Source organism: Oncorhynchus gorbuscha, linkage group LG09 (assembly GCF_021184085.1).
Source record: "Oncorhynchus gorbuscha isolate QuinsamMale2020 ecotype Even-year linkage group LG09, OgorEven_v1.0, whole genome shotgun sequence".
In the NCBI taxonomy this organism is placed as follows: Eukaryota; Metazoa; Chordata; class Actinopteri; order Salmoniformes; family Salmonidae; genus Oncorhynchus; species Oncorhynchus gorbuscha.
In genome coordinates this window covers 46,623,419-46,635,918 of record NC_060181.1, presented here as the reverse complement: position 1 = coordinate 46,635,918, position 12,500 = coordinate 46,623,419, and the positions used below count along the sequence as shown (strand labels likewise).

Here is a 12,500-nt window from a genome sequence, read left to right as displayed (position 1 = left end):
ATATTGCAAATGGACAAGAGTCACCAGCAAGTCACCGTCCATCAGTCAATTAGATATCATTCTGACACCAAACTGATACAAACTGACACTAAACCCACTTTTTCCAACCTGTTTAGTAGCCAACTATCACATACTTCAGAGCTGGCCCAGAATTCACAACGCCTTTGGTTCAAACCATAAAAAACCATAAAACACGTAGTTACGTTCTAGCTGCGGGTCCATTTCTTATATTACGTGTAGGCCTAGATGAGGCGACCCCGAATCCCAAGTTTCAGCTCGATCGGTCATTTGGTGTCCGAGCAAAACCCTAATTGGTGCTGAAAATCCACTTTTTTTCCATGACTTGCTACGGGGTCCTTGAATGAGCTATCGGACAGAAACGTTGGGGACTGTCTATATGGGCCGAGACGGTCGCAATGCACCTAGTCTTGTGTCTCTGAGACATTTCTAAATGTCGCCATTTTCGTAATGGTCAAAATGAATTGAAGTCATTGCAAATGTACGAAGCTGTTTCTCGGTCCGAGAACCGTCTAGAGCCACGTAACTCACCACGCACTATCGACCTGAGGTCTAGAACAGGTTTCTAAAGTTTCGGAACTCTAGGTCTGACGGTTCTTTTTTAGCTCGAACAAAGCTAAATATTGTAGGCACTGTCTGTCTCTCGAAACCCCAATACGTCCCTCCTTCCAAGCTGTGTGTATGTGTGATTTAGTTTTCCTTTGAAATGTTATGGGAAAAATGACTGATTTACAGTTCATGGGGGTTGCCTAATCACACATATGAAGTTTTGGACAGATCTGACTTTTTTAACCCCTCGAAACAGCCCCTGAGACACCAATTAAGGCACTTCCGGTTGGCACAGGACGCTATAAGTCAACACATACCCTCACTGGGGTATGCTTTTACAGAATCCTGAGTTTTAAGTCCTTACGTTAAGAATTGACTGATTTACACAGGGTTGAATGCACCGTCTATCAAACTGCAGGCAGGTAATGGAAAAACACTTTTAGGGTGATTTTAACCACTTCCGGTTGGTCCAGGAAGCTTAGAATCAACACAGGTAGACCTCATACTGGCCTGATGGACTGTTACCAAAGACAGGTTCATACGGCATTCATAACCCATATAGACTTCAGGTTGAATTTAGGGGTAAAGGCAATGTATTCCTATGGGGAGAGAAGTCAATGCAAACTCTTTGAAGTAAACACCTTCTTTTAACTATTAAGGATTAATGCCACACGGTCAACGTTAGGCTTGCACGGATCGGGAGGACCTTAGGAACATACCTGAGGTCGAATTGTGCTTCTCACCCTAACGGTTCTCTCACTGTCACCCAAAAGCAAATGACATTGAGGGCCAGGCTTCATTTTGGTTTTGCTTTTTTTCAAGGTCACTGCACTCAGAGCAAGCTACGGTCAAGCGGGGCGTCTCGTTGAACTCGGCACAGTCTGGAGACTATGGTGATGCCATTTTTTGTGTTGATTTCAGAATGCCATTTTGGTGATGGTCCCTCTCCGTTTAAACATATTGCAAATGTACAAAAGTCAACTAGCAAGTCAGTGTCCATCAGTCAATTAGATGTCATTTTGACACCAAACTGATACCAATTGACACCAAACACACTTTTTCCAACTCATTTAGAAGCCAACTATCATATATGTCAGAGCAGGCCCATAATTCACAGCGCCTTTAGTTTAAAACATAATAAAAACGCAAAACACATAGCTACGTTCTAGCTGCGGGTCCAGGTCGGACATTATGTGAAGGCCTATGTGAGTCGACCCCGAATCCCGAGTTTCGGCTCGATAGGTCCTTCGGTGCCCGAGTAAAACCCTAATTGGTGCTGAAAATCCACTTTTTTCCATGCCTTGCTATGGGGTCCTTGAATGAGCTATCGGACCGAAACGTTGGGGTCCGTCTCTATGGGCCGAGCCGGTTTCAATGCACCTAGTCTTGTGTCTCTGAGACTTTTCTAAATGTCGCAATTTTCGTAATGGTCAAAATGAATTGAAGTCATTGCAAATGTACGAGGCTATTTCTCGGTCCGAGAACCTTCTAGAGCCACCTAACTCACCACGCACTATCGACTCGAGGTCTAGAACAGGTTTCTAAAGTTTACGTTGTGGGGCAGGCTTCATTTTGGGCCTAATTTTCTAATGGTCGCTGCGCTTAGACCGAGCGAGCTACGGTCAAGCGGGATATCTCGTTGAACTCGGCACGGCCTAGAGATTATGTTTATGCCGTTGCCTGCTCTCTGTGTCTTTGAGAACCGCACTTTTCACTCCATCCTTGCTGTGTGTGCATGTGAGAGATTTTCTTTGACATCTGTTGGGAGAAATGACTGATTTACAGTTCATGAGGGTTACCTAGTCACACATATGAAGTTTTGAAAAGATCTGACCTTTTTAACCCATGGAAACTGCCACTGTGACACCATTAAAGGCACTTCCGGTTGGCACAGGAAGCTATAAATAAACTCATATCATGATTGGGGTATGCCTTTACAGAATCCTGAGTTTTAAGTCTTTACGTTAAGAACTGAGTTATTTACGGAGGGTTTAGTGAGTGTGTGTTATTTCAGAAAATCATAGAAAATCACAGAAATCTCGCAGAGCTCTGCAGCACACTTTAAAAAGATTCGTAAGAACACCCTGCAACTGGATCTGTAACCGTTGAAAAAAAAAACACCTATCCGTGAACATCACCAAGGTGTCGTTGTACGATTTCTCTTAAATGACGATAGATAAATGGCTGGTTCTTTTTTATTGACACCGGAGGCTCCTTGACTTTGACGTGAAGTGGAAAAATAATTTCTCTATTTTCATTTTGGACCTTTAATCCCAGATAAATGGCCATAACTCAAAAAACGTTGAGGCCTAGACGCCATCTTGTTCGGGGCCAACTGCCCATTATGCCGCCCCTACGCTCACCGAGTTTCGGCTTCTAAATATTTTCAGTTTTCGAGATAAGGCCCCGTCGTGAATCGTGATGTTTTGTCCAATACCAATATGATTGCTTATGCCCTCTTGTGGGCATTTCCGGGACAGTGGAAAAATGACCTAAATCTTATTAATTTTGTAAAACGGAAACCGAATGTCCGACAAAGTTCATTTGATGACTTCCTGGTAGGTCCGGCCCTGCCGCTCGGCCCGACGCCGTCCGCGAATTTTACAAACGATTTCGGACGTCTAGTAAGGGACCGTACATTTGCAATATGGACTTTCTCACTAACCATACAGGTACTGCCGAAATCTTCCCTTAAGGTATGGAATTGCCACAAGGAGCAACCAAGAGTGTCCAGTCTGGTCAGGCTATGCTGTTGGTGGATTTGTTAGTTTGCGCTCCAGCACTTGCAGAGGCTCGGTGCATCTCAACAATTGTGCTCTGTAGCCAGCGGCCGGTTAGCTCAGTTGGTTAGAGTGTGTGATACGCTGCTCTCTGAAAGTAAGTAATGTCTTTCTTTTTCATCTGACATTGTGACATCAGTGTTACATGAGAGTTTCTTGTCATTGTTACATGACAGTTTCTTGTCATTGTTTACATGACAGTAGGTTGTCGTAAGACAAGGCTGCATGAAGTGTGAACTGGAGTTTTCTTGGATCCATAAAACAATGTGCTTTTGGAGAATGTGGGCATCGATCCCACTACCTCACGCGTGCAAAGCATTTGAGCTAATTCCCCAGCCGTTTGGAATTTCCGCAAGAAGCAACCAAGAGGGTCCAGTCTTGTCAGGCTATGCTGTTGGTGGACTTGTTTGTTGACGTGCCAGCACTTGCAGAGGCTCGGTGCATTTCAACAATTGAGCAAAATAGCAAATGGCCGGTTAGCTCAGTTGGTTAGAGTGTGGTGCTAATAACGCCAAGGTCATGGGTTCGATCCCCATACTGGCTATTATGTACATTTTGAGTGTCAAAATTATGAGTCACATGCATGTGAATTGTCAAGGGTGCCACAGAATTATGTTGAGTGAATTGCCGGAATCGCTCAGTTGGGAGAGTGTTGGACTGAAGATCTAAAGGTCCCTGGTTCGATCCCGGGTTTCGGCATCTGTATTTGTTCTTTCTTTATGCTCTGGCTTCAAGGAAACTTTCCACAGCTTTGTTTGTGGGCCTCAATGGTGTGTGCTACGCTGCTCCTCTGAAAGTAAGTAATGTCTTGCTTTTTCATCTGACATTTTGACATCAGTGTTACATTAAAGTTGCTTGTCATTGCTACATGACAGTAGGTTGTCGTAAGACAAGGCTGCATGAAGTGTGAACTGCAGCTTTCTTGGATCCACAAAAAAAAATTGTTTTTGGGGAATGCGGGCATCGATCCCACTACCTATAGCATGCTAAGCAAACACAATACCAATTGATCAAATTCCCCAGCTGTTTGAAATTGCCACAAGGAGCAACCAAGAGTGTCCAGTCTTGTCAGGCTATGCTGTTGGTGGACTTGTTAGTTTGCGCTCCAGCACTTGCAGAGGCTCGGTGCATCTCAACAATTGTGCTCTGTAGCCAGCAGCCGGTTAGCTCAGTTGGTTAGAGTGTGTGATACGCTGCTCTCTGAAAGTAAGTAATGTCTTTCTTTTTCATCTGACATTGTGACATCAATGTTACATGAGAGTTTCTTGTCATTGTTACATGACAGTTTCTTGTCATTGTTTACATGACAGTAGGTTGTCGTAAGACAAGGCTGCATGAAGTGTGAACTGGAGTTTTCTTGGATCCATATAACATTGTGCTTTTGGAGAATGTGGGCATCGATCCCACTACCTCACGCGTGCAAAGCATTTGAGCTAATTCCCCAGCCGTTTGGAATTTCCGCAAGAAGCAACCAAGAGGGTCCAATCTTGTCAGGCTATGCTGTTGGTGGACTTGTTTGTTGACGTGCCAGCACTTGCAGAGGCTCGGTGCATTTCAACAATTGAGAAAAATAGCAAATGGCCGGTTAGCTCAGTTGGTTAGAGTGTGGTGCTAATAACGCTAAGGTCATGGGTTTGATCCCCATACTGGCTATTATGTACATTTTGAGTGTCAAAATTATGAGTCACATGCATGTAAATTGTCAAGGGTGCCACAGAATTATGTTGAGTGAATTACCGGAATAGCTCAGTTGGGAGAGCGTTAGACTGAAGATCTAAAGGTCCCTGTCTCGGTTCTGGGTTTCGGCATCTGTATTTGTTCTTTCTTTATGCTCTGGCTTCAAGGAAACTTTCCACAGCTTTGTTAAAGTTGCTTGTCATTGCTACATGACAGTAGGTTGTCGTAAGACAAGGCTGCATGAAGTGTGAACTGCAGCTTTCTTGGATCCACAAAAAAAAACTGTTTTTGGGGAATGCGGGCATCAATCCCACTACCTATAGCATGCTAAGCAAACACAATACCAATTGATCAAATTCCCCAGCTGTTTGGAATTGCCACAAGGAGCAACCAAGAGTGTCCAGTCTTGTCAGGCTATGCTGTTGGTGGACTTGTTAGTTTTCGCTCCAGCACTTGCAGAGGCTCGGTGCATCTCAACAATTGTGCTCTGTAGCCAGCGGCCGGTTAGCTCAGTTGGTTAGAGTGTGTGATACGCTGCTCTCTGAAAGTAAGTAATGTCTTTCTTTTTCATCTGACATTGTGACATCAGTGTTACATGAGAGTTTCTTGTCATTGTTACATGACAGTTTCTTGTCATTGTTTACATGACAGTAGGTTGTCGTAAGACAAGGCTGCACTTTGACTTTATATAGTGCACCAAGCGATAGTTTCTCGCTTACGACCACACCGGCCTGACCACGCCCATTTTTTGGGATTGAGGAAGTGTTTGGAGGGAGTTGGTTGTTGAGTTGGAGAAATACATTGTTTGCTGTTTTGAAGTAAATCTTTTAGTTTTTTGGTTGGTGATTTTTGTTAAACAATTCTTATTGAATAATTTTCCCCTAGCAGCTTGCGCTGTTAGGGGAAAGTTTTTTTTTCATTTCCTTAAAGGAAGTTTGAAAGACCAAACAGACTTGTAAAGAAGCATGAATGTGAGTAGGAGATTGGTTTCTGATTTGGACCGAAAAGTGGACGATATGGCTTCGACTACAGGGAAGAATTCAAAAGGGGAAATGAAGACTGACAGAGGTGCTGCAGGAGAAAAGATGGCTGAGCAACGGGCTGTTCCCGGGTGTTTGAAAGAAGTTTAACAGTGGAGGTGGTTTCTGATTCGGACCGAAGAGTGGACGATATGGCTTTGACTACTGGGAAGAATTCGAAAGGGGAAATGAAGACTGACAGAGGTGCTGCAGGAGAAAAGATGGCTGGGGAGCGGGCTGTTCCCCGGGTGTTTGACAGAAGGTTAACAGTGGCGGTGGAGATCATTGAGGAGGACAAGATAACGATGATGGAGCTTCTACCGGGGATCAAGGAGGTATGCGGTTTGGTGGTGGGGTGTCGTTTTAAAACGAAGAATAAATATGAGATAACAATGAGTCATGCCAAAGGGAAGGAGAGACTTATGGATGGATTTAAAATGGATTTAAAATTAAAGACTCATGTGTAATGGCGAAGGATTTGTCACATGATGAACTGGTGGTGTCCTTTCTGAATTTACTGACATATATCTCGGATGAGGATATAATAAATAAATTGGCTGGATGGGGAGTCACAGCAGTGTCTACAATCAAGAGGAGAATGTGGCCTGGAACGGAAATTGCAGACGGTACGCGTTTCTGTAAGGTACGATTTACAAACAATGTCCAATCGTTGCCATATTCGACGAAGTTTGAGACTCTGGAGGGGGCTGAATATTTCAGGGTTATACATGACAGGCAGGTGAAAGTGTGTAGGCTTTGTATTCAGCCTGGTCATGTAGTACGTGATTGCCCTGAATTTAGGTGTTACAAATGTATGGAGCAGGGGCATTATGCACGGGAGTGTCCTGAGAGAAGAAGGAGATGTGAGGAATGTGAATCATTTAACTGTATATGTGGTGAAAGGGTGGGTGAAGAGTTTGAGATAATGAATGAGAGAAGCTCAGTAGATGAGGAAGAGAGTGTGGAGGAAAGTGAGCTGGGAGAGGAGAATGATATGGAGGGGATCAGTGGGATACATGAAGGGGTGAGAAATCGTAGCAAGTCTGCAGAGATGGGGGTGACGGAGCTGGGATCAAGTATGGACAGTGCGGTAGAATGGTTAAATTCATCAGAGGGTGTGGTGGGAGAAGATGCGAGATGTGGAAGAGCTCAGATGGATTTACAGAAAGCTGAGTGTGGCAAGGACCCATGCACAGAGCCTATAATGGAGGAAGTACAACCTGACGGGACTATTCAGAATGTTAAGCCTATTGAAGATCCTCGTGGAGAGGGAGGCTCCTCTAGGGAGGTGGATACTGCAAGAGATGACTCTCGCAAACGTAAAGAGTCTGAAGAAGAGCTGATGGAGGAAGAGATGGAGAACATACAATCTCTGCGGAGGGATAGTAAAAAGAACATGATAACCAGGAGGAAAAAGAAGATAAAAGATCAATCCTGATGGACTCGATTCATCCCCTCTTTATAGTCATAATGTTGAGAGTTGTATCTATTAACACCAATGGACTTCGTAGCAAAGAAAAGCTAGAGCTGGTGTTGGAAGCCTTCTCTGCGGATATATTATGTCTTCAGGAGACCCATTGGACTGAGCCGTATATGGAGAATGTAAGGCAGAGATGGAATGGACTAATGTATGTGAGTAATGGTGCTGTGCGGGCATGTGGGGTAGCTATTTTGGTAAAACATGATGTTGTGTCTAATTTAAATTTGTTATGTGCTGACACTGTGGGTCGAATGGTGGGAGTGGGTTTCACTTATCAAGATGTGGAGTACTCGTTGTACAATGTCTATGCTCCTAAAAATGAAATTGAGAGGAGGGTTATGTTTTTGTCTATGGGAGGATTATGTGGGAAGAACTGTTTGCTTGTTGGGGATTTTAATGTATGGATGGATAGGCTAGATGCCTCAAGTAGCGCACATTTTAGCTCTGACTCATCTCGGGAGCGCTATTAAGGCTAATGCGGGATGAGGATTGGGTGGATATATGGAGGGAGAGGAATCCAGATAAGCGGGTGTTCTCTCGAAGACAAGTGGTGAGGGGTGAGCTAAAGCAGTCACGTATAGATTTGTGTCTCGCTAATAGAGAGATTGAGCACTTGGTTGTGGGGGTAAAGTATTCACAAACATTTTTTAGTGACCATGATGCTCTGCTTTTCAGGCTGGGTGCATCAGGGGAGGGGAGGGGGGGTGGTTTGTGGTGTCTTAATGCCAGTATGTTGAAGGATGAGGGGTTTAGGGCTGCAGTGAAAGGGTGTGTGAATGACGCCGTGTCAGATCCTCTATTTGAGTCTGATGTGAGTGTGTGGTGGGAAGGATTAAAAGGGGAGTTTAAGCGGCTGGCAATATCTAGTGCAAGACGGGCAAATGTGATAAGGAGGAGGGAGGAGGGGATTCTTAAATCTCGCCTGTTATTGGAGTTAGAAAAGGTAGAAAACTGCCCAGGCTATGATGTGACAGAGTACCTGAGGGTGAGGGAGGAGTTGAGGGTCGTAGAGAGGCACAGGTGTATGGGGGCAGTGGTGAGGAGTAGAGCACAGTATGTGGTGGAGGGGGAGAGAAATACTGCTTTTTTCCTGGGGTTAGAAAGGAGGAAGCAGGAAAAGAGTTTTCTAACTGAGCTGTTAAATGAGAGGGGAGAGGGTGACAGATCTGGAAGGAATTTTGAATACAGTGCATTCTTTTTATAAGGGATTATTTACGTCGGGTGGGGTAGATGAAGTGTGTATGAGAAGAGTGCTAGAAGCAGTGGAGGCTAGGGTGTCGACTGAGGATGTAGAGATGTGTGAGGCTGATTTTACATTGGCAGAGGTTAAAGCAGCCATATTGGGACTGAACTTGAATAAGAGCCCGGGTTCAGATGGTCTTACTGCAGAGTTTTACCGTGAGTTTAGTGACATACTGGCCCCACTAATGCTGCGTGTGTATGTGTGTATGGAGGAGAAGAGGGTAGTCCCTGAATCTTTAGCTATGGGTGTGTTGAGTGTGTTATACAAAGGGAAGGGGAGCAGACTGAAATTAGAGAACTACAGACCAATAACCCTTTTGAACTCCGACAATAAGGTGCTTGCTAAGATAATGGCTAATAGGTTGAATAAGGTGATGGGAAGCATCATAGCACCTACTCAGGCCTATGGAGTTCCGGGGCGGGATGTAGTGGACACCCTCTGCACTATCCGGGATGTGGTGAAGCAGATGGGGGAGGTGGGTGGGGCGGTGCTCTGCCTAGATCTGAATAAAGCCTTTGATCGGGTGGAGCATCGGTTCCTGTTAGAGGCCTTGGCAAGATTTGGGTTCGGGCCTCGTCTTAAAGGATGGGTGAAGCTATTGTATGGGTCAGCATGCAGTATCGTGAAATGTAATGGTGTGCTAACTGATCCTTTTCCCCTGGGCAGGTCTGTTAGGCAGGGTTGTCCATTGTCCGCACTGCTATACAGCATCTCAGTAGAGCCTTTAGCGGCGTTTGTAAAGCGGAATGGAGGAGTGAATGGAGTGGACCTCCCGGGGGGAGGCGTCAGTGTACTGCATCATTATGCTGACGACACCACCTGTACTTTGCGGGATGGAGAGAGTGTGAATTGTCTGATGAAGTGTTTTGATGTGTATGGAAGAGCTTCTGGGGCTAAGGTGAATGTTGAAAAGTCTCAAATGTTATGTACTGATGATACTGTTATGTCTACATGTAACATTCCTTTTAAGACTGTTAAGGGGCACGTGAGAATTTTGGGTGTGAATATTGGGGTAGATGAGCGGGAGGCGAGGGACTTAACTTGGACAGGGGTGATTAATAAAATAAAGACGACTCTGAATTACTGGAAACAAAGGAAATTAAAATTGAGGGGGAAAGTGGTTGTGGTGAATGCATTGTTAATGTCAAAATGTGTGTATACCTTAGGGGTTATGGACATGCCTGTATGGGTTCTGAAGGGAATTAATAATTTAGTGTCTGATTTCCTGTGGGGTGGGAAGGGGGTGAAGATTGCTCATGATGTAATGATAGCAGATTATGATAGGGGTGGTTTGAGATTAATAGATCTGGAGGTGAAGTTAAAAGCCATGAGGGTGAAGAGAGTACAACGGTTTTTGTATGGGGAGGAGGGTCAGGGGTGGAAGGAGTTTTTCAGGCATTGGTTGCATAAGAGTGGAGGTTGTGGAGATTATGGGTTGTTAATGTGTTTCAAGCCCAGCATGTATGCAGAGGTGCCTGAGTTTTATCAGGAGGTGTTCAGGGCATGGGCGGAGTTCTTACCGCAGGTAAGTTATGAGTGTGACTCTATTGGGGTGATTTTGAATATACCAGTTTTTCTGAACCCAATGCTGAAATCAGAGGGAAATATGCTGGAGAGTAAGGTAATAATGAAGGCGGGTATGATAAGACTGAGGGACTTTAGGTATGAGGTGGTGCCAGGGTTCCTGCCTGAGCAGGCGATCTTAGATACTGTCTGGGGTGTAGATGAGGATGTCAGGAAAGGGATGGTGTTGAGAATGTATGATAGGATAAAGGAGTGTGTTCCAGGGGAGTGGGTGAGGCTGTTGGACAATCATCTGAGTAATGGAGTCTTAGAGACCTTGCCTGAGATGCAGGTGAAATGTGGGGAGAATATGCAAGCATTATCCTCTACCCAGGTGAGGGCCTTATACTGGGCGCTTATTACCAGGAAGGTCAGGGCGCCTGCATCGGAGAAAGTGTGGAGGCAAGTTTTTCCAGGGATGGAAGTTGAGAGGTTGTGGGAAAACATGGTAGTGAAGCTCAATAGTATTGAATGTACCCATTTTGATTTTATGTTGAGGCACAACCGTGTTTTTACCAAGGTGGTGTTACATCAGGTAGACAGGTCAGTGTCTCGTGTGTGTGATGTATGCACAGATACAGATGAAAATCTGATGCACATGATGTTTGACTGTGTTGATGTAGCTGGGTTCTATGTGAGGTTGAGGGATATGTTAGAAAGGTACTGGGGAGAAGAGTTAATAGGCGGGGTTGATTGGAGGTGTTTGGTATTGTTTGGAGTGGGTCTGCATGTGAAGGGGGTGAATATTGTATTATTGAATTTTTTGCTGTCACATGCAAGGTATGCAGTATATAAAAGGAGGAACTTGGCAAGGTTTGAGGGAAAGAGGGTGACAGTGTGGAAGGTGTTTGATGGTTTGGTAAGGAAGGATGTAGGATTGATGTATAGGTCTAAGCAGGAGGATTTTGAGAGGGTGTTTATGAAGGATTGTGGATTTATTGCTGTGGGGGAGGATGGTGGTTTGGTGTATGGGTTTTGATGTGTAACATTTTTGGAGATATCAGTACAAATTTGAAAGAATTGTTTTGAGAATGTCTTAGTTTCTACTTGATAAGGAGGTGCGTTGAAACTCTCTATTCTTGTGGAATGTGGTTTAGCAAAGTATTGTATGCAATGGTAGTATAATTTGAGTTTTGGTATTTTAATTTCTCTATTTTTGATTTGATAGGGGGTGAAATGTTTGCCTGCCAATGTCAAGTATTGTGTTGATTAAAATGGATTGTGTATATTTAATTTGTATATAATGTAAAATAAGAATTTTTATAATAAAAAAAATAAAAAAATAAAAAAGTACGCCTGATCTCGTCTGATCTCGGAAGCTAAGCAGGGTCGGGCCTGGTTAGTACTTGGATGGGAGACCGCCTGGGAATAACAGGTGCTGTAAGCTTTTTGTCAACTCTTTGTCCGTTTCTTCCCACAAGGCTGAAATATGTGCCGTCGCTTTGAAATAAGTAAGCAAGATTAGTTTGTATTTCATCCAACAATCTGTGCTACGAATTATGGCTACATTATATGCAAGTTCTTCCACTTTTTGAGTGACACAAAGATGCTTATCGACATGTTGAAAATGCAACAGCTGTTAATCACACTCACTTTGACTTTATATAGTGCACCAAGCGATAGTTTCTCGCTTACGACCACACCGGCCTGAGTACCCCTGATCTCGTGTGATCTCGGAAGCTAAGCAGGTTCGGGCCTGGTTAGTACTTGGATGGGAGACCGCCTGGGAATAATACCAGGTGCTGTAAGCTTTTTGCCACTGTCTATTGGAATTTCAACTCTTTGTCCGTTTCTTCCCACAAGGCTGAAATATGTGCCGTCGCTTTGAAATAAGTAAGCAAGGTTAGTTTGTATTTCATCCAACAATCTGTGCTACAAATTATGGCTACATTATATGCAAGTTCTTCCACTTTTTGAGTGACACAAAGATGCTTATCGACATGGTGAAAATGCAACAGCTGTTAATCACACTCACTTTGACTTTATATAGTGCACCAAGAGATAGTTTCTTGCTTACGACCACACCGGCCTGAGTACGCCTGATCTCGTCTGATCTCGGAAGCTAAGCAGGTTCGGGCCTGGTTAGTACTTGGATGGGAGACCGCCTGGGAATACCATGTGCTGTAAGATTTTGTCAACCCTTTGTCCGTTTCTTCCCACAAGGCTGAAAT

At 44.3% G+C, this 12,500-nt stretch overlaps 3 non-coding genes and 2 pseudogenes across 3 annotated transcripts; all 5 read left to right on the top strand.

Annotated features, from left to right (window-relative positions):
- The first annotated feature begins 3,817 nt into the window (after positions 1-3,817).
- On the top strand, positions 3,818-3,891 carry trnai-aau. The gene has a single exon. It is a non-coding gene; the product is annotated as a tRNA-Ile (tRNA).
- An 82-nt stretch (positions 3,892-3,973) lies between these two features.
- Positions 3,974-4,046, top strand: trnaf-gaa. Its single transcript has one exon. It is a non-coding gene; the product is annotated as a tRNA-Phe (tRNA).
- Positions 4,047-4,926: 880 nt separating this feature from the next.
- trnai-aau lies at positions 4,927-5,000 on the top strand. The gene has a single exon. It is a non-coding gene; the product is annotated as a tRNA-Ile (tRNA).
- A 6,958-nt stretch (positions 5,001-11,958) lies between these two features.
- On the top strand, positions 11,959-12,080 carry LOC124044704 (annotated as a pseudogene).
- A 260-nt stretch (positions 12,081-12,340) lies between these two features.
- Positions 12,341-12,459, top strand: LOC124044698 (annotated as a pseudogene).
- The last annotated feature ends 41 nt before the right edge of the window (positions 12,460-12,500 follow it).